This window comes from Dunckerocampus dactyliophorus, chromosome 13 (assembly GCF_027744805.1).
Source record: "Dunckerocampus dactyliophorus isolate RoL2022-P2 chromosome 13, RoL_Ddac_1.1, whole genome shotgun sequence".
Lineage (NCBI taxonomy): Eukaryota > Metazoa > Chordata > Actinopteri > Syngnathiformes > Syngnathidae > Dunckerocampus > Dunckerocampus dactyliophorus.
This window is the reverse complement of record NC_072831.1, coordinates 21009455-21032752: the sequence shown is the minus strand read 5'-3', so window position 1 is coordinate 21032752 and position 23298 is coordinate 21009455. Positions and strand designations below refer to the sequence as shown.

The 23298-nt window shown below is 40.2% G+C and overlaps 1 protein-coding gene across 2 annotated transcripts in view; it reads right to left on the bottom strand.

Annotated features, from left to right (window-relative positions):
• Positions 1 to 22246, bottom strand: part of lrfn5a (leucine rich repeat and fibronectin type III domain containing 5a) — a 112038-nt gene extending 89792 nt beyond the window's left edge. For both annotated transcript variants that reach the window (XM_054795916.1, XM_054795917.1), the window contains exon 1: positions 21363 to 22246. The gene's annotated coding sequence lies outside the window, so the exon portion shown is untranslated. The remainder of the gene's footprint in view (positions 1 to 21362) is intronic.
• Positions 22247 to 23298: the final 1052 nt, after the last annotated feature.

The window sequence follows — 23298 nt, the reverse complement described above, 5'->3', positions numbered from 1 at the left end:
GGAGGCAGCTCTGGGAAATGAAAGGAAGCAACATCAGTTTCATGATAACAGCTACATATGAAAAAACCTTTACTCAACTTACGCCCCCTCTGTTCAAACAAAGCGACTACACCTTGACCAGTTGTACGACCAGCCTCAAACAAGGCACAATTAGCTCCTCAAGAGTCTGGCAGCAGCCCTTGAGAGCAAGAGGAACACCATCAACTCCTTGTCCCTGAGCTACCAATTCCATCTCTGTGACAACATTCGTTCAAGAGGGACAGAAGCAGCCTCACCACCGTCCTTATGGTCCCCTTCACTAACGGTGGTCAACATCATACAGCTCACGGTCCCATGGGGGGATTCCACCAAAGAGGCCTACGAACAAAAGAAACTGCTCTACACACACCTGGCAGCAGGATGAATGGAAGGCCAATGTCTATCTAGCTGAAGTATGATGCAGTGGTTTTGTGGCTTGCTCTACAAGGTCATTCTCGTGAATGACCTTGGCATTCATGGACAGGCTCTGCGACAGATAATAAGATCAGTCTCTGAAGTGGCTGAAAGAAGCAGCCAGTGGGTATGGATCAAGCGCAAGCACCCTTGCTAGGCTCAAAGCAGAGGGGGGCACACCTGGGAAGTCAGGTGTTGCCGGTGAGCTCTCTGTGGGTGTCATGGGCCTATCATCAAAACACCAATGAAGGAGGGTGCCCACTCGATGACACTAATGGGGATGGGAATTCATCATGCAACACATAATTTGGCTCCAAAAGGTCACAGCTTATAGCATAAATGTACACTTGCATTGAGTCCTCCTAATGCACAGCACAGAAGTCATCCTCCTTATTTATCACTTTCTCTAATTTGACATTTCACAAACAAATCCTTTTCAACTTTCAACTCATTTTTAATCCCTTTCTCCTCAATTATATTGACAGAAGAGCACATTATTACAGCTTAGTTTCGGTGTGTGTCCATGAGTGGCTTGACTATGCTGGACTTTTGTAAACAAACAGCTGCAGCTGTAATAGTAATCACTGGAGCACAAATCTCTGGCAGGACAAAAACAAATTCTGAATTGAATCAGCATGTCCTCCATAAGACCCCGCTTCCACCAATTGGTCCTGTTCAGTACAGTTTACCACAGTACAATTTGGATCAGGTCAACCCTATGAAGGAAGGACAGCAATTGGAACTGTCAACCAATCAACTGACAGAAGTGTGTCTCGCCCCCCCCCCCCCAATGAGCAGGCACTGAAATGTGTGAACTTTGGGTCATACATTCTCGAACCCTTTATAATGGAAACACAACAAAATGCTTACCCTACTGAAATTGACTGCCATAACCTTAACAACCTAAAGTCAGAAATTGTGGCTTCGAATTATTGTTTGTGAAAAAGAAAGCTCAGCCATCACATGTTGCGTATCAGTGGGGTTACACCAGTGATTTTCAAATCCAATACAATAGTTGGCAGTATATAAGACGTGTACACTGATCCGTGTTTACAGTATATTTATTTTATAATGTAACTGCCATACTGGCACATGTTTTCTGAGGAAGAAATGGCAAAAGAGAATACTAATTATGTCATTAGAGCATTTCCCATGTGACAACATGCCAGCTGTGGAGTTCATGGTTGAGGGATGAATGATAGGAAAACCTGATGTTAATCAGAATGCTTCAAGGCAACATAGTGTAGGCCTTTTCAATTAATCACTCACTTTTCCTCTGAGTAACTATTATTAAATGTGAAATAATTCCACCAGGGACCAATCACACCAGTATTTACATTTCTTCCTTCAACAAAAACTCTTTTTTTAGTAACAGCTGAATACCAAATAAGGTTTGCTTATGACGCCTCCCGTTTACTGATTTTCTATCCAATTACGTTCCTTGTCTTCCTCTTAATAATTAGTATCATTATTCATCAACTATAGAGTCTGTATTGGCTTTGCAGATCAGAGATAACGAGCGGGCCTAAATCACAATCTCTTCTGTTCGAGTTTAGATGCTTGATGGGGTTGAGGTCAGATCTCTATGCAGGCCAGGCATAGAGATGCAGGCACTCAACTGTTAACCCTTTCATCAGTTATTATTAGATATTTAATATTATTTACTGTGTCTTATATGATTTCTTTACAGTGAGTGTAAACTTTGACTGCTATTGTAGCACATTGTTATACTGCCTTATCATTTTCCTGTGTATTTAAAATTGTACAGTAACTTGTAGAGTATATTTGGAATACAGGAAGTGAACAAATGTATTGTAATTGATGTGAAACGGAAGGTGGGTAGGATTAAATAAGGTTTGGTTCTTCCTACTCCTTTTGGACACATGGAACGGTAAAGTGTACTATGTGATGTATTCCAATGTAACTTGTATGCATGTTCAAAATAAATAAACCATTACCATTACCACAACTACATATTGGGCATCTCCAAATTAGTTCAATCACATTAGTAATGTAAAACCTCAAAGATACCATGACTTGGTGTGTGTGGGGATTATTCACGGTGCAGAAGTTGTACACAATTCTTTATGCCACTGTACGCACTTTCGCAAAATTTCTGACAATAAACAATTTCAACCATCCGCATAATCCCAGGTATTTTGGTGGTGGGATTGATCTTTATGTATCTAGTTATGTTTCGAGCATGATGGCATTTAGCATTCCTTGATGTAAAATCTCTTGAGGAGCTTCTAAGTGTCTTAATCAAACTTTACTGCTAAGGCAATCTAATAAGCGATTATCCTTGTCAATCCATCTGTCTGCCTCTTACTTTGTATCACTCACACTCCATCACCATCTCTCCCTCCTCTCTGCCTCGATGTCTAATTTCCTCTCTTTACTCTTATCTGACATAGTGAATTATTCATGTGTGCTCTTCAAGGGGGTTTTTTGTTCTCCTCTCTCGCGTTTTCTTTTACAACACTATAGCATGCACATATGGATATTGTGTTTATAGGGTTTAATGATGTTAAAAGCCATTCTACAGCAGTGGTCCTCAACTGGTGGTTCGGGACCCAAAAGCGGGTCGCGGAGCCGTTTTCAGCGGGTCGCGCCTCTTTGCCTTGGGGAAAAAAAATAAATAAATAATGTAATGACCCATTGTCGGTGAATGCACCTCACGTTCTTGTCTGCTCTGCTGCCCTGAGGTGCATGCCATGTTTCTGGGCAAATGTCAAGGTGGAGTGGGAGTGGAAGGACATCAAGTGGAGACTTAACATGCCGTCCGTCTGCCACATAATTGCAGATATCTGCTGGAGAACAGCACTCCATAAAGAGACAGCATCTCAGCACTGCAGCTCACATTGTGTTGAAAACAGTCCCTTAAAATATAAGCTATATGAGAGGTTTGCGTTGAAAAATTCTCGCAATATGGGCCACCACTTGTCATTGAGGGTTGATGATGTTGAGAACCACTATTCAAGAGTATTCAGCCTTCACTTTGTTCACACATTTTTTGACATTGTGTCCATTAAATGCTAAAACCATAGCATTGTATGGACACAGTGGTTCAGGACTCCTCCTTGTACTCTGTAACCATCAACTGCTCGTACTATTTCTTGAAATGGCTCATTTTAGTGCATTGTTTGAGTTACTCAATCCGATCCATAACTTGATTCTACATACTGATATGCTAAAGGTTTTTAGCCTTGTTCTCGCATATAAGCGTTTTAAATGTAATTTTTCCCTAAGATTATATATTTCCCCTCTCTTGTTGAGAAGAACTGGACATTTTTGGGTAGCAGGTTATTGTTTTTATTGTCTAACTATGTTTTTAGCCTTATTAGAGCTCTCTAAACATGAAGTAAAACGCCTATAATCACTTTTACATTCATGTTGCCCAATATAGTAGACATAATAATAGAAAACAAGAGAACTTAGGCATAAATAAAAATTACATAGACTTTCACTTTGTTTCTTATTATCGGGAGAATGAACAATAGCAATAGCAATCTTGCTCTCTTTTTATCATTATACAAGTAATACTTATGGCTTGTCTTCAAAAACTAGTTGTGTGTAAAAGTTGTGAACGTGAAACACGTAGTGTGTAAAGCTTTAGACAGTTACGCTATCACAGGGGTCTCCAAAACGTAGCACGTAAGCTAGCAGTAGCTCACCAGCTGATGTTGAGTAGTTCACCAAGGAATATTTGCGTCACCTCTTTGCATTTTTATAAGTGTTGTATTCAAGAGAGGGAAGTCTTGGCTTCCCTGCTTAGGCTGCTGCCCCCGTCACCTGACCTCGGATAAGCAGAAGAAGATGGATGGATGGATGAATGGATAGTTTGGCACCTTCTCTAGCCTGCCTGCAGAGATTACCTCTTCTCTGTTATGTACACTCTGAAACTGGAGTGCATGTTTTGGGAGAACGGGAGTAAATCCGAACTGCTGTAAAGAATCTGGAGTGATGCAAAACTATCCTCCCAGGTCTGAGCTGGCTCGCATTTACGATGCAGGGTGTGTACAGTTGACCAATGTTTTTTTTTTTTTTTTATATCATCAAACAAAATAATCTGCTAACATCACATATATTTACCAAGCATACCAGGGGACCCAGGCAATAATCAAGTGTTTTCAACTGTCACACCAAAAGGTTGAGCTAATCTCTGTACTGCTGATTGAAACACCAGCCTCTCTACCAGTATCTGGCCTGGAGGTAAAATGAATATTCATGCCAGTTTAGACAATGGTCATGAATATTCATAACGGCTAACACCAGATATGCATATTAGCCAGCCAGCCCAGATGGGCCTACAATGTAATGATCACATATACACACATGCATGCACAAACACACTGGAACACATTCCTATGAAGCTTCAGAAAGAGAAAACTGATGTAGTGCATGGGCAACGCTTTTCCTACAACATACTTTCACTTTTAAAATGTGTAATACTTTTAAACATTTATAGGTAAATAAATGCAAAAAATGTGTATACACCGAACATAACAACATCCAGCCATTTTCTATATTGCTTGTCGTCATAAGGGTCACTGATGAGCTAGAGCCTATCCCAGCTGAGTTACAGGTGAGGCACAATCTGGACTGGCCTTTGTTTGTTAATGTAAAAACAGTATGTTTACGCTTAAATGCGAAAAGTCTTGTCAATATGTTTAAAACCAGTAATGTAATGTTTGTCATTGTAAAAATTTAATTATACCTATCAGGTGTAGAAATTGATACGTCATATGATGGCGGGGACAAGCCAAAAACTCGGTTTTCCCTTTCCACATACACCTGGATGTCTTCACCCAAGATGTAGTTTTCCAAAAGGACAAAAAAAAAGCGCCTACATTTGCGTGTGGACGAAAGGCCAAACCACACAGATTTTTTTTTTTTTTTTTTTTTATCTGCATGCGGATATAGCCTAAAATTAAAGGTATTCCTGGTAAGATACTGTATGTTCTATTCTGCCTAATGGTTCAAATTCCCAATGATCAACTGGGAAAGTTGGGAAAATGATCAATCTGACTTTTCATGACACTTTAAAAATGAAAATCATATTCAGCAGTATCCAACAATTTTCATACAAACTCAGGAAAAGCAAGTTAAATGTCCATCCACTTATTTTTTACCTACTAAACTTAATTTTCTTTTCCATTTGAGCTTCCGCTCACAGGACATCCCTCTGCACACCCAGTCTACCTGAACCCACCACTACCCTACCATACACAGGAAAGTGCTGCCTCACTATTATTAGCACAATCAGACACTTCCCTGAGCCAAAGCCTTGCTAACAAGCTTACAGTCTCTCAACACGTACTGTGTTTGGTTTTGTGAGAGCTTGTGTCACACATATGACACATCCATGGCAACCATACACACGCACACACCTACTCTTTCACACGCACACAAGTGTACTTGTGTTCTAATTAAGCCGACTTACAATAGACATCACCTGAGATCTCTCTGCTCACACACACGCATATGTATATGCACACGTGGCTAAAGAAAGCTGCAGGAGCATTCGATTTGTTTAACTGTTTAGTCAGAATGAGGTCATGTGAGAGGCAAACCTCATATGGGTCACAGGCTGTGATTCATTGTATGGTACAACCTGGACACAGTAAACCCACCACCTGGCAAACAGCCATCAAAGCAAAAGCAAATGGGATACTTTCAGCGTCGAGTGATTGACATAAAATGATAGTAATTTCGACTCAAGAAATTGCACAGTAAAAATACAATGTTGCTTTTACCATCTGTGATCTCCATGCAGCACAACAATAACACATTTTAAACAAGCTGTCTTGTTGAGTGTTTGAGGGTAAATAATGATTTGATCTGCTGATTTTCAAAGTTATAAAGACATGAACAGTCCATCATTTTGTTGTAGGTTTATTTTAACAGAAAGTTTGAATGTCCCCCGAAAACCAAACATGTCAACCTTGCCTCTCAAATAACAATATAGCGCCTCCAGGTAATGGGTGAAGACCCTCAAAAAAAGAAAACCTTTTTCTACCAATGCGTCACTTGTGTTGGATTGTTTGCTTGTAGTTTCTGATGGTAACACGGCTTGCTTCATTGCGGCTACCAATTATTTGAAGGCTTTCAGGTTTGTTGGATGTTTCTTCGGGGAGAAAATGTTTCGGTCAGGTCAGTTGATTCACTTCATTCAGTATTCATATTTAAACTCACCTGTCCTTATTTGGAACTCCTTTTAAGTGACATTTATGGGGACAATATGCAAAGTAAGGATGTTTTGTATGCTTATAGACGGTAGTTTACAGACGTCATTATCCAGGGCGGCGTGTGCATTGTCAAAACATGCGCTTACGAAGCAATAAATGCCGTGCACTTGCTTGTGCAGTGGAGGAAGGAGGAGAGAGGAAAGGCTCGGAAGCCGTAATTTTCGTTGACTGTTCATTCCTTTTGTCACACATTTACACTCACGCTTCTTAAGTATTCTTCTTTTGCATTACCACCTTTCCTTACACTGCTGCACGCCATCTGCCATCACTTCACATGCAAAGTATCTGTTCTCTGCTCTCCCGGTTTGGACGCATCATTACCAAAACGTATTATCATAAACCCGCCACACGCCAGAATCCTGTTCAGTGTCTCTGTTAAGCGCGTCATCAAGACGGAGGACCCATCTCGACCCCTCTCAGTGGCAAAAGGTACAGGGAAGCCACATTACTTGCTAGTTGCTGCACCGCTCTTTCAAATGGCTGCTCTGATCAGGAGGATTACCAGCACAAAAAAGCCCCTGCTTCCATCGAGTTTCAACACCTAATTGAAAATCCCATACCACATTAATTTAATGTCACTCACCTTTTGGTGCAAAGTGCAGGTTTGGATTGCACAATTTAAAGTAAATAATTAATCATGGCACGCTATACCAGCCTCCGTTCACCTGATTTTGTATTGCATTTTTAACAATTTTTTTGTACTCATTGATAATTTATTCTTAAGTATGTCAGGATTATTAATAATTTATATCCGATTCCCTTCCAAAAACAAAGGGACTCTAGGAAACATTACCTGTCCAGTATCCAGGTATTTATTTCACAGTCACACTGGTTGAATTTTTGCACATGTAAATACATGTAAATAACGCTTTTTTGGGGGTGGGGCGAATGACGTAGTTTGCACATGCTTAGTACAAATCGAGTTGCCTGATGCGTAACTGATGTTCCAGGTACGGATGCTATTAAATGAGAATGTCATAATGTCATAATATATATGATTATATGATATCATAATCTATGATATCATAATATATAATATAAATAATATTAATATATCTTTATATATAATATACTGTGTGTGTGTGCATGTATGCATATAGCAATCATTTCAACATTTGCATTTTAAAATACTGGCATGTTTTTTTTCATGGTGATCTGAGCTATTTTTTAATCGGATTTGTTGGTATGGCGTCATAATTCCTCATATTGGCCCGATGGTTATTGTGCAACCATCAATGAATTGCAAAACTGTAATCAGAGAAAGGACAATAGAAGACAATCATTCTCACCATACTCATACAATACTGATGCCTTTGTTTGATATTATCGTTACCCCTGTAGCTTAATGCATTTCAGTCTAATGGAGTCTCAAAGAAGGCCTTCTTCACACATACTCACAGAGCACAATCAGAGTGACACAACACTTACACATGACTGGTGGAAAAATACTGGGAGACACACAATAGATGCATTGTTCTCACTCACACAATGCTCACTCTCACACAAGCGTTCACTTTGAAGAGGGGCACGGCAACTGCTATATAGACTCTGTGTACTTTCATTCTGGGCTCTTCCTCAGTCTTCCTCATCAATGATGATGGTGATGATGATGAGCTCTGTTTCTCATTCCTAGTGATTTTCATTTTATTTCTATTTTAACCACTGCGTAGCACTTTGGTAAAGATCAATGTGTTTCAAATGTACTCTATAAATAAAGTGGATTGGATTGGAATACTGTGGCATACCAGTTAAGTACCAATCCATTATTGAGGAAAAGGCTTCTTGAGACGTCATCTGTACTTCTGTGAAGAAGGTGTTGGACGTTTCGCTCCTCATCCGAAGAGCTTCGTCAGCGAACTAATAAGTGCTGGTAGGCCTATCAGAGTCGTTCATTGGGTATGAACGATACAGATACAGTATCAGAGTCGTTCATACCCAAATCAGGGAGCGACACTTCCCTTTTATCGGAGGTGTTAATAGCAGGATAGGATTATACCACTACTCCGCCTAGGCTTAGTGTAAGGAACCAATAGGAGGAGGGTGTTGGCACACCAATTCCGCCCACTCTTACTGTATTTTAGGCCTAAGCTACCAGCACTTAGTTCGCTGACGAAGCTCTTCGGATGAGGAGCGAAACGTCCGACACCTTCTTCACAGAAGTACAGATGACGTCTCAAGAAGCCTTTTCCTCGATGGACAACTCCTGTATGACTGAGAGCCTACACAGACACATACCAATCCATTATTGTTTCACACACTCTTTATAGATTCTTTGTATTGTTTACAACTCCAGAAAAGTAGGCAAAATCTTTGACTTCTTCCCTCAAGTTGAATTTATTATTTGTGTTGAACATAAACAGGGAGATTGTGATTTAGAAGAACTGATTCTCGTAACTCTTAAAATGCAGTAAACAAATGCTTAACAAATTAGACCGGACACCAAACAAAGGCAAACATACTGTCATGGGATTCGACAACAGCCTAGCAGCTTCCATAGAGATAACCCAGAAATGCACCATAGCTAGCACTTGCTTTGTGTGCTTAACCTGTGTGAACAGATGGTAACACACTAACAAGCTAGGCTAAATGTAACTACTTTTGGCATAGGCCACCACTGATCTCTGATTTCCTGAATCCAGGCCTCTTAATTAAATGCAACATTTAATCTACTCAGTTTGCAGTCGCTCATCTGGTCCAAAAACAACACTGATAAGCTTCCTGTCCTAGTAATTGGAGCCACAAACCACTTATAATAACATAACACAGGAATATTTTTTTCTGACTTCACACTTTATGCTCAACCCCCATACTTGTCATCCCTGTTAACACATCTGCCTTTAGTCAATTTCTCACTCGCACTACAAAGTAAAATATTGAGACGTCTGCACTTCAAAGACGTAGTGATGGACTTGTAATTAAGTGTATAAATCAAATTAATAAAAATAAGGTAATGATATAGTTGTCCCTTGCTACATTGTGCTTCCAACATCGCTGCCTCACTCTATCGTGGTTTAAAAAAAATTAATTAATACATAATCGCTGTGGTTGAATATGAACTATTATTAGTCAAAATTACTCGTATTACGTAGATGCTTACGTTCAAATATGCAGATTTGACAGATTTGATTTTGACTAATAATTTCCTCATTACCACAATTTTCAACAACAGGTTGGACAAATTTATAAATAAGAATTAATTGCTTGCGAAAAAAAAAAAAGAAAAGAATTAATTGCTTGCGGACAGCCAATTCGGATACACAGCTAACATTTCAACTTCCATGGCAGTAATCAAAATAACAGAGGAAATGACCAATGATAGCAGAAAGTGCACAGCTGCAGTATTTATGGATTTTACAAAAGCTTTCGATACAATTAATCACAATATCAATGGAACTCTGCGTTTAAAACACAGCGTGCAGAGCCATCCAAAACTGCTTTCAGGGCTCACTTCCAAATTCATTATCTGGCGCGTTGGCATCGTTTAACACGAGAATACAACATTGTCACAACATTTATAGGTCAGAAAAGAGGAAAGCATAATAGGTCCCCTTTAAAACGATGGTTTGATAAAGACTATCCCTGAAACTGGTAATAGCAGAAAGGATCCTGATGCGCAAATCCAAATTGACTGTGTGGAAATTGACAAGGTGAACGAAAATACATTTCTGTGGGTCATAATAGATGATAATATGAGCTGGAAATCTCACATTCAAAATATACAATGTAAAGTGGCAAGAAATACCTCAATACTGAATGAAGGAAAATTTGTTCTGGACAAAAAATCACTCCATACTCTCTATTGTTCTCTAGCGTTACCATATCTAACTTACTGTGTGGAGATATGGACAAATGTAACCTGCCCCGTTTTGCACCACCCGCAGCGGGGCTCGAACACAGGGCCTTCGTAATGGGAGGCGAGAGTGCTGACCACACGGCCAAAAGGCCGGACTGTCGACCGCGTGTTCAGTGCAGCTCCTAAGGCAGAGGGAGTGAGGTTTACCAACGTACACTTGCACAGCCTCACATGCTGGCATCCGTTACACAAATAACTATAAATCTACATTTCTTCGCTAACTATGCAACAAAAACGGTCAATTAGGATAATCCATAATGCCGCTTATAGAGAACACACAAACCCTTTTGTCCTAAAAACACAATTATTAATATCTGCTAATCTAGCAAACTTTCAAACAGCTAAAATTATGCAGAAAGCAAACAATAACCTGCTCCCCAAAAACGTAATGCAATTCTTCTCATCATCGAGGAGAAACATGACTTTAGGGAAAAATTAAACTTAAAACACTTACATGCAAGAACAAGGCTAAAAACCTTCAGCGTATCAGTCTGTGGAATCAAGTTATGGAACAGATTGAGTAAGGAACTCAAACAATGTACTAAAATGAGCCATTTCAAGAAACAGCACAAGCAGTTAATGTTTCCAAAGTACAAGGAGGAGTCCTGAACCCCTGTGTACACACAATGCTATGTCTAAACACTACTACACTTACTACTAACTCTTCATTTCTTTGTGAGTACATTGTCTGTACTCACTCATCCTCCAACTATGTCTCTGTCAACTATTAAGCTTTTCATCAGTTATTATTATACAGTAGACGCCCCTACAACGTAAATAATCCGTTCCAAGACCCTTTATGTTATAGGGATTTTATGTTATACGAAGCGTAAAATACATGTAAATAGCCCAATCCGTTCAAAGATCTTCCCAAGACCATCAAATATGGTGGGAAAATATAAGAAAACAGCATAAACATAGTAGAGTAACATTCCAATATAAAATAAGGTAAATAAGGTATAATGGTCGATAGGGAACGGCCGTATAGTCTTGCAACATCACTTAATTTCATACCACCGTCATGCTTCTGGATCATTTGCTGCTTTGTTTCGATCGACAACTTTTCCCTTTTTTTCTTCTCACTTACACTTGGTTTAGGGCCCATGACTCCGGTAATTTTAACACAAGAAAAGTAAACAAATTAAAAAGAGATTTCAATGCGTGCGAACTAGTTTAAGGGCGACAAAGATGAGGAAGGGAGCTCACACACACACGGACGCGCTGGATAAGTCAGCCAATGAGATAAGAGCGTAGGCGGTGCCCTGATTATCAGCCAATGAGATGAGAGCGTAGGCGGTGCCCCGATAATCAGCCAATGAGAGCATGAAGCATCAGAATTTGTTGATAACTTCCTGCTTCCTTTCGATCAACAACTTTGCCCTTTTTTCCTATCCCCTACACTTGGTTTAGGGCCCATGACTCCGGTAATTTTAACACAAATAAAAGTAATGAAATTAAAAAGAGATTTCAATGCGTGCAAACTAGTTTAAGGGCGACTACGATGAGGAAGGGAGCTTGCATACACACATGGACGCGCTGGATAAGTCAGCCAATGAGATAAGAGTGTAGGCGGTGCCCCGATAATCAACCAATGAGATGAGAGCGTAGGCGGTGCCCCAATAATCAGCTAATGAGAGCGTGAAGCCAGAAGGCGTCACCAAGTGTACTCTGTTAGTCTCTCTGTCGCTTGCACGGACTTGATGCTTTATGTTATATGGAATTACTTACATAATACGATGTGAAAAATTTACATAAATTCTTTACGTTCAGTGGAATTTACGTAAAAGGAGGTTTACGTTATGCGAGGTACTACTGGATATTTATTATTATTTATTATCACTGTTACATAATTTATTTACTGTGATTATAAAACTTGACTCCTATTGCACCACCTCGTTATGCTGCCTTATCATTTTCCTCTGTATTTAAAACTGGCAAAATATATTAAACCATTACCAATAATAGGCTGTATTCAGCCATGAAACAGCATCATTTATTAATTTATATATTTTTGATCCCCCAAATCAAAGCACAAAGTGGTGAGGGACAACCCCAGTGTAGTACCAGATCACAACAGAAGTCGTTTATGGATAACTTTCATATAGACCAGGTCTATACCTTTTCCTTTCCATGAAACAAAATAAATAGCCATATCTTATCTAGTTTCCACATCAGTATGTCATTTCTGTCCCTACATGGTCATGTGTTTACAATTCTCCTCTGCTCTCTGTATCACACGCAGAGGAGCAATCACATTAATTGAATGACACATCTTTATTATGTGCATGAATGTAGTCGCTCTCTTTCTCAAGAGAGGGAGAGACAGACAGAGAGCGAGCGAGGGTCTCTGGGTTTCGGCATTCTCTGGGTTTCAGCGTTCTCTATTATAATGGACGAAATTGATTTCCATTATGAAAGGTGGCAATTAGCAAATGTAACTGTCAAGGAACATTCACAATACAGTCGGCTGCACTGCACACGAGCAGGTATTGGTATTCATCAGCCACTCGTGATTATGTGTGAGATTAAGGTAATAATTAGTGATAGCGGACTTCTCTAAAGTATATCCTTGTTTTATTTCTATAGGGCCCTGTAAGAAGATTCTAATGAAATGGTTGCTGAAATGTCAGCTGTGGACTGTGGAAGAGCTATCAATCTGTCAATCCTTTCCGTGTCCGGGACGGGTGAGGTTTCCCGTGTTGGGTCAAATTGAGCCGCAAGCTCCAGTCCTAGTGGTGCCCTTCCATTGATTCCTTGAAGTTGCAGCTTTGCAACCATACTCCCCCGGAACCCAGAGACTTTAGTTCCCTAGGACAATTGTATGAGATACTGTATGTACTATGAACCATATGATGTGTATTGTATACATTTCCCATTATTTTTTGTTCAGAATACCAAGCAAAACAATTCATTTCCGTTAAAATCAACCTTAACAAAATATCCCATGCCTCATTTTAAGAAATGTCTAAAAAGATATAAAAACACCACACAGGTACATTTAAATGTCATTTAAACACTATTTGGTTGTAAGTGAACATAGGAAAAACACAGATTCTCCCAATCCCCCCTATCGCATAGTTTTGCTTAACCCCCTTTGTATACGCTTTCACTAGCAAAGCAGTGACAATAAACCAAGAGGACTGTGCTGATGGAAACTTGAAAGGTTGTACTCATCATCAGAAGGTTTTGCTGCTGTTTTACTGTTGTCAATTCAATAGTAACAGTTCAATTACCTCTCTTATCACTTTCTGCAACTGAATTAAGTGTATTTGCAATATTTTTCATGGTTAAAATGGGTGTCAAATCCCAAAAAGTCTTCAATCAAATAGCCTTTTGAAAGGGGTGCACTGTTTACATTTTCAAAAGAGTCTGTTTTGATCTATTTCTGTGTCCAGTTTTATCTTTGAAGCTCATGTGTTGACTAATCAACGACGTCTTTCAATGACTATAATTAAAGCAAAAATGTATGAAATAATACATGAAATTATTGTTCATTTCAGTACTCCGTTGCTGTTTTTAGAGTAATGTAATTATCTAATTATTGCATCTGTCATCTATATGTTTCATAAATGAAGACAGAAAAAAGTGGTGTCCTTTTTTTAATTCCCTTTTCTTTACTACTGGTATTGTTGTACAGTTATCCCTTGTTTATCGCAGTTAATTGGTTCCCTACCCGACCGTGATAAGTATTTCCGCAAAGTAGGACTTCTAATTTCTAAATGCAATACTTTTAATCATTACAACATAGAAATCCTGTTTATGACTTTCTAAATATGGATTTTAACATTATTAGAGGCCTCTAGAGATGAAATAACACCCTTAAGTCACAGTTACACTTGCATTACCCAATGTGGCAGACATAATAAGAGTAAATTAGCCATTTAAGACAAATAAGACTCATGCTCATGCTCAGAGTGGCAGGCAAGTGACGCTGGGGGTCCAGAGTTGAGTTTTAGCTTGGCTCGGGTTACAGGCACAACAGCATCCAGTGTTTTTATTAGGGATTTGTATTAGGGTTTTTGTGCCTGTTGTGCGATAATTCAAATCTGCCATAAAAGCCTATTGTTGTCTTTTGTCTGGTGCCTGTGTGCCTCACCGAACATGACGGACACCTAGTGACCAGTGGAGAATACTACATATTATTCACAGCATCTAATATTTGTATTTATATATTTTTTTTAATAGTAGGCCATATAGAATAAAATACACAGAAGTGCAGTATGCAAGTGTAATGGACTAGTATGTTGGGTAAACATGATGCTTTAAGAAAAGTGAGTTGAGACCCGGTTCCTTTTAGCTCGCTGGCTACGGTGCTTGACTTAACTATCAAGCAGTGGACATATGTGGTTGCCGGTTCGAGCCCGGCGTGTGCAGGGATGACCACGTGTGTAAGCCTACTTGGAAAGTTTTCAGGAAATGCTGAGTGCTTGTTTAGAAAACCTCTTTGAACATGTTTTGTTACTCATTTCTGGCCACATATCAAGCATACAGGTACGCCAGTGTTCTTAGAAAATAATTGTCCATGCAGAATTAAACTCTCTATTTTCTTCTTAGATCTTTCGTTTTTGTCATTCATGATTACCTTACTGCGGGGGAAAACAGACATCTCGCTGGCAGGCACACACTGGCTTCCCCTCCCTGAACCGCATTCATCCAGTCACCGCCCAGAAACCAACCAGGGTGCAGATATTTCAAACGCTTTTCAATCACTCTGGTGTTAAAAAAATCACAGAGCTCTGCAAAGGGAGCCACAACAGGGAGGCTGTAGAGCTGCAGGTTTCCGACCCCTGCCCAAGACAAACCAAATCAATCTGAACCAAACACAAACAGTTAGTGGTTTGGTCCATACCATATCAGAAAAGGGGGAAACATGTTGATCACCGTTTTCAAAAGTTTGAGCTGTGTGAATATCTTGTTTTGCCTAAAACACAAAGATCTGCTTTCATGGAAGACTAAGGCTAATCTATTAATTATGGAATTAATTGTTTGAGCTCTAAAACGCAACGTCAGTCAGCTTCCAATAAGGTTTGTCACCCCACTCCTAACAGCACATTTTCACGAACATTTATGGTCACCATCTTTCTTGCTCTCCTTCACTCTCCCCGTCTAATGTACTCTCTCAAGTTCTGTCTGAGCAACGGGATAAATTGAATTAGAGCTCCAGCATCCACTTTCCAGGATCCTGCAGTCCCCCCGTCAGATAGTTAAAGAGAGAGTGAAGGAGACCTGCTGCTGAAAGCTGAGATAACCAGAGGGCAAAAAGAAAGATGCTGCAATAAAAATACACCTGCCCTAAAGACAGTACTAACAGCCTCGACTTCCCTTTACTATAGCCTGATAACCGTCAACACATTTGTCTTACCTGTCTTCCTGTGGGAGTAAATATAGCCAAAAAAGTGAGAAGAAAAGAGTTTGACAGACATGTGTGTTCATGCCATTTTGAAAGGTGTGCATATCATTAAGGTAAAAACACAAATATACATTATTGGAGTAACAGTCATGCGATGGTAAAGCTAATCCCAAAACAGGCAGCGAAGCCTTGAAAAACCACCTCTCCATTCCTGTTTAATTTATCTATGTCCATTAATCCTGAAGCTACTGTAATAGCAAGCCACTCCCTTTGCATGCAAATGTGACACAAAACTCAACAAAAATGGACTGACAATCACTAGTTTATGTGCTTCGCATGCTCACTCACACTCTCTTAAGTGCCAGAGATGCATTTGCATAATGCATCCATATCCACAGGCCATTAGCACCAACATGAGTGGTTCATGTACATGTAGTTATTGTACTGATCAATCAATGCAAGCGTTTCTATCAGTGCAAAAGAGTGAAATTTCAATGCAGCTAAAAGTTGAGGCACAATTAAAATGACACACATTGATGATATAAAGTAACATTTGACAACAAAAATAACATTGCAGAAAGGGCTCAGTGCTGTAATGAATACTATATATATATATATATATATATATATATATAATGCAATGCCTAGGCTTCCAGTTATTTATATTCATATTTCCAAATGATTACCTGATTAAATGCACTTAAATGCACTCCCATTATATGCCTTACTAGAAGCAGCCTCAAAATTAGCTTATACATTCATCCCTCGCAATATGGCGGTTCGATTATCTTTCCCTCGCTATATTTTTATTCAAAAATAAATAAATTAATTAATGGTCGCTGTTTCGTGGTAGACTACGGACTATTATTAGTCAAAACATATTGAAATACAAGTGACATGTAGGACTGTGGTCACTAGACGGCAGTAATGACACTAAACATTGAGACATTACCTTACATTACATTACCTTACCACTGCATGAAGTCATGAAGTCAACCATGGCATGTCTGACATGATACAGTGAAAAAAAGGTCTCCTCCATCCCCGTGTGGAAGTGGTAGGTTTTTGGCTTCTTAAGTTTAGAAGAAATCAATTGTAGGCTAACCGGTTACCTCCCTAGCTTGTTAGCTCGCTAGCTGACCGTCTCGAGTCCCCGCAGCATAAGAGTTGCAATGTGGTGTAAACTAGGAATAATAGGAGTGTAAAGGTGACTTAGGGGTGTTATTTCATGTCTACAGGGCTCTAATAATTAAAAAAAAAATTATTTAGGAAGTCATAAACAGGTTTTCTATGCTCTAACTACAAAAATATGGACGCAATTGGCAATTTACCACCATTCATAAGCTCTGCGTCCATCGGAAGCTGCCATTATTTCTCATATTTCTCCTTGTATACTTGTACTGTAACATCCATGCCTCCTTTTTATGTGATACAAGCTAGGTTTTCATTTGTAGTTTTGTATGCATAGTCTTTTTGTCACCCTCGTTTATGGGTAGGTTTTGGTTTTTATCTCTTATTCTTTATCTTCAGTGTTTTCCTGGACTGCCTTGTTGCGCCGCCTAATGCCATTGTTTGGTTCCTGGCCTTATGCCATAGTTTTATGCTGTTTTGGTCATTTGTGCTATTTTTCTTTGTACTTTGGTGTTTGTGTATTTTTATACTACTAGCAATAAAGTCTTCCCTCCTTTATCGCGGTTAATTGGTTCCAGACCCAACCATGATGTCAATTTCCGCAAAGTAGGAATAAATGGAATATTTTTGCAGTTAGCACATACAAAACCTGTTTACGACTTTCTAAATATGGTTGTTAACATTATTAGAGCCCTCTAGACATGAAACCCCTATAGTCGTGATACGTGAGTTTACGGCCCTTGCTTTTAAGGTTGTGTGGAATCATGACAAAAGTCAGGAATAGCACTTCCTTTAGAAGAATAAATTTAATGAACGTACTCAAAGTTACATTTTATGTTAGGTCTTAATCCTGGTTGATGCTCCCTTGTCGAGGAACCACCGTGTGCGACACTAGCTTGCGCCTCCCCCTCCAAACTCTCCTGCATGACTTGCACCTCTAAAAATATCTAACCTTGTATCGTGGCGACGCAGACTGTAAAGGCTGTGATTGGTGGGCTTGCACTACATTATTTCCTGTGTGTATACAACTCGCTCAGAGAGCTTACAGTCCACCTTCGAGGATGCCTTCTCCTCCGATTTCGGATCAATATTTGCAATAAAAGTGACCTTTGTAATACATCGATTAGGTCCAGCTCCAATAACCCTCCGCGTCTTTTTTAGCGAGTATACCACAGTGTCTGTTCACCCATCTAATTTATCTCTATTAAATTATCTCTATAGCTATATTTATTGTTTACTATTCAGCTATATGTGTACTGTGTTTGTGTATAAGTGATCTGTAAGACTTTATTATTTTTTAATGATCTGTGTGAACTTGGTGATTCATGCAAACATCCAGTGATGGCAAACAGGGAAATAATCTGTCAGCCTTGTTCACTGTAGTTTTCTCAAAAGCACTGCGTTCAGTACTACAAACAAAGTTTTCCAACAGACTTTAATATCACCAGCCAAATTAGTAGCAAGCAAACGAAAAAAAGAAAAAAAAAAAACACTGGCAGTGACCGACGAAACACGATACGTTTCCAGCTCGGTCTTGTCAAATGCACCGCGTACGTAACAAAACAAGTTTACCAAGTAACTTTGATATGAGCTGAGTTGAGGAAAACCAAAAAAAAAAAAAACAACCCGTTCGGATTGGAGGCAGTGACCAACGCGACACGAGCCGTTTTCAACTCTGTTTTGTCAAATGCAACACATACGCAACGAAACAAGTCTACCAACTAACTTGAAATATCATACAAACCGAAATGCAGCAAAATGAGCTCGAGTCGAGCCAAGCAAGCAGAGAGTCAATGTCTGCATTGTGTCTGTGTTTGTTATCTTTGTGTTTAAGGCAAAGCAAGACAAAACTTGGAAAAGAGCAATTGCCATTTTTGCCTCTTTCTGATATCTTGCGAAGCAAACCACTGCAGAGATGCGTGCGTAACAACATTCCCACGTAAAGTATGGGATTTATCCACTTGTACTTGTGCATAGGAAAATGCATACATTTATGCACAACTCATGCGTACACACAAAACCTAGTGGTAGAACAGCTAAACTACAATAGCTAAGGCTGTGCTTGTCCAGTGCAGGCCATATCATCTTGCTATATGCTTCACAAATTGACCATCAAACTTGCCCCAGAGCAGACAAGCCGAAGCCAAACGCGAAGCCCGCTCAAAGTTTATTTATTTGTTATTTCTTATTTATTTATTGCTGATGCACACGTAGCAGTCTGTGCCAGTGACTCGTTGATTAGCAGCAGAGTGTTTGTGATGTTTGTCAGTTGATTGTTAGTACTGCTCTACTTCACTTTCAGTGTCTTCCTCGCCCTCTTCGCTATGATTTTGGGGAGGGAAAAAGTCTATTCATGCATTCCTATAGGGATGGCTGCTAAGAGGCTATCTATAGCTATCTATACACATATCTATGGTGAAGCTAATGGATACAGCATCAGCAATTAGCTTCTCAACATGGTTGTAAACAACATTGTACAACATTGTCAAACATCGGAGAAATACTTGCAATTAGGCTTAGGCTGTGACATTTGTTTTAAAAGTCAACAAAGTATCCATTTACATTTTTTTGATCATCAAAAAGTCCAGGGAAGAAAATCAAGTGTCATAATTTTCAAGTATGCCGAGCACTCTTAGTGCAGCAGCACGCTGTATTCGTTTCCACGCCACACTATGAATTACATGTCCACACTAATTTCGGGCCAAAATTAACATATTTCGCACCATCTGATTTTAATGAAATTTCATCTGCACATAGATATTTAAGTGAATTTATCCTCTACATACCTTTTATCTTGTCCTGAAGCTGCGATCTACGGGTTTGAAAGGCTTACATTTGGACTTAACTTTCAAAGCACTCGTATGACTCGTAGAGGTGGTCCAATACTCAACATAAATCACATGTGAAATTGAAGAGGAAAAGTAATCTACATTATCTATCTAAAAAAATACACCCGATATCATATGAAAAGGCAGCATTTTCACGGACGTCCCCACAGGCTCCCCTAATCGAGCGCGCACACACAGTGTCAGATTTTACCGGCGCTTACTTCTGGGAATTGTTACATTTTTACTAGTGAGGATGCGCGGTATAGAAATGGATGGATGGGAGGAACGAGCTCGCTTGCTGCTAGCCACCCACATTTGTATACACGCTTGACAGGTGGTTTGATGAGATAATCATTTGCGCGCCGGAAAACACGGGAGCCCATAGGCCAATATACAACATTATGTTTATTATCGGCTTTCATTATAGGGAAAAATCCCAATACCGATATTGGCCGATATTGTATTTTTATGCCAATATCGGACATCCTTAGCGCTTTTTTAAAAATCCGAATGATCAAAAAAAAAACCACCGATAAATCGGTCATTAAAATAATCGTTAGTTGCAGCCCTGCGGGGGGGGGGGGGGGGGGGGACAGCATAGTGACTACCTAGGAGCATAATCCATGCTGAAAACTCTTCACTTTCACTTTTTTAGCATGTAACACCTCATCAACTCGTGTCATCAATGATAGGTATTGGTAAAGGGTGCAATGTGCACACACGCACACAATCACACACACCGCATGTCATATTTTAAAACAAAACAGACAAGGTGAGATCGCCACGTCACTGACACGTTCACCAATGTAGACCTGTACACATGCACGCGTACCACACAAGCACACACCACTGGACGGTTCTGGTTCACTTGTATGCGTAAGCATAACATTGAAATCCATTCATCTTTAATGCACATATTTTGCTGTCGGTGCTGTTACGTTTTCACACTGCAGACACACACACATACACACACACACACACACACCCTGCACACAGACACACGATCGCAGCACTTCTGCACACGCCGATATGCCCGCCCCTTTCTGGTTAGAGACAGGTGCGTAATGTGGCACAAAACATGTGCGACGGCTTTTTGTCTGCAGAATTGTTTAAGTACACGTTTGCTTCAAGTATCATCCATGTTCATGGAAGTGCGTTAGTCTCCCAACTCTAACAACGTGCGCGTAATTACCCTGAGCGCACCTACTGTACACCCGGCCAAAAGATTGCACCCAGACACACATACACAAACACACACACACATACGCACCTGCATAACTTGCACCAGACTCATACTGTGACCTTGGAATGTACTCATTTTCTACAACAGGCCTTGCACTCCACCCACCGCAATATGATGCACCTGCACCCCCCACATCGTCCCGTGAAAAGCACACCAAAAGGAGCCGATAACTGTGCTCTAATGAGCCACCATCATTCCATCACTTATACAAACACAGCCTCAAAGAGGATGCGATCAATATATGGTGCATGAAATACATATTTGAGTCAAACTTTACCTCTTTCCGAAGCTTACAGCCTGTGTTGGCTTTCTTCGATCACAGAGTGCAAGGGTGTAATTATCTCTCCAAATCCCATCGTTAGCATTCAGTTACGGTCGTAACTCCACAATAGGTTCCAAATGGAAGGCAAAATACGCCATGAATATTTGTGCATGGGTGAATATGTGTAATATCCCTCAAGATGGATGTTAATTCCGTAAAGGTTTACACTTTAAACCTTTCTTCCAGAGGGGTGCGTCCGTTCTGCATTCTCAAAGCGCCCGACGGCATCCTCCTCCTCGCCCTATTCTCTCTTGATTTCTCTCGACTTCTTTATCTCCGTGTTTCATCCCTCCATCCGCTTGCTGAGAGAAGAATCCCATCCGAGAGAAAGAGATAGGAAGCCTGCTCCGCTTCGAGCGTCACCCTTCTTTTCTCTTCCTTACTTCCGCTGCGTCCCGCCAGTATTTCCCTTTTTCCCACCAGCCGCTGTCCTCGCGCAGGTGACGCGAAGAATTCCTTTACAAGACGAACATACTCCGAGTAAGACACATCCCCGAATCGCCTCAGCTAATTAAATTAATAAAACAATACCTCCCGTGGTAGACTGAAGTCTCTGAAATTCCCAACCTTTTCAACAACACATTTTAATTCACTTTCCAGTCGTAAAACCTCTCTGTTTCCTGCGATCAGCGAGTCTCTCAGTCAATTCGACACTGAGCGTCTCCAATTTAGGTAGAAAAATGACTAAAACATATGCAAGACTAGTCCGTTGACAAGCTCGGTACCAGGGGATGTTCGAGTAAAGTTCGGGTAAGGGCTTCTCCGACCACAGACAGTTTATTAGCAGCGGTCCGGGGTGATCGCTCCTCCAGCGCAGTTAATCCAGACAGCGCATCGGGTATCAGTTGTCAAGTGTGAGGCATTTAAGGGATTGTACTTCCTGTTCTTGAATCGTCAAAATAAAACGACTGCATGTTAATCGAGCTAAATTGCGACACGAGAAAGTAGAACTTGGTGAAAAAAACACTGCAAAATTAAAATGTCATGCATTATTAGCTAACCTGATGTGGGTAAAATCAATTCTGTGACGTCAGAAAAGTAAAAGTTTTCTGCCTGGTTTGGGACTGCTTATTCTGTTTTTGAAGGTGCTTTATGTCTTCAGCTCAAAATTACGCTTTTTTCGAGAAATGCAAAAACACCACCAGCTGCTAGCATACGTCAGCAAAAGTGGTTATAAAACAACAGATTGAATGAATAGATGTCCTTATTTCTAACCAAAAAAAAAAAATGTCGTCCATTCCAAATAAGATGACTGGCGTTCATGGCTTTCAGTGCATACTGTACATGCGGGGGATGAGCCGGATACTCATTATAAACGAGTATCCATTACGGATAATGCATTTTTGCCAAACACGAGCATGAAACGAGTACATCTCATCATTTATCCGTAATCGTGATGAAAGAAAATCCTCGTTATGTATTCACTCTTCACGCTCTGTGATTAGCCAGCCACACACAGCGACGCGCCCCCTCCCGAGATAGACTGTGCAGGCTGTAGCCACAAAGGAGCTGATCGGGTCCTCATTAACGAAAACGGCTCGTGTGGCGTTGCCCACAGCTGATTTAAAAATACATTAAAAACACAATTGGACTCACACAGTGCATTAACAACACAAGACGTGCGCTACATTGCACGCTAACTGAAGAATGCACACAAATCGAGGCTAAATTGTGGCGTAAATTTTCGCTGTTCACCAAAAAACATGGTATCTGGGGTGGACGCTAACCGAGGTACCACCGTACTTAGTTCTTGAGTGCACAAATTTTGACATTGTAGTGCCGTACCAAATCGATGTGATCAGACTATTTACCTGATTGTTCATCTTCTCTCTTTTTTAATGGTGAATTGCAACCACCGGATGGAGCATTATCACCAACGTTTGTATCGGCC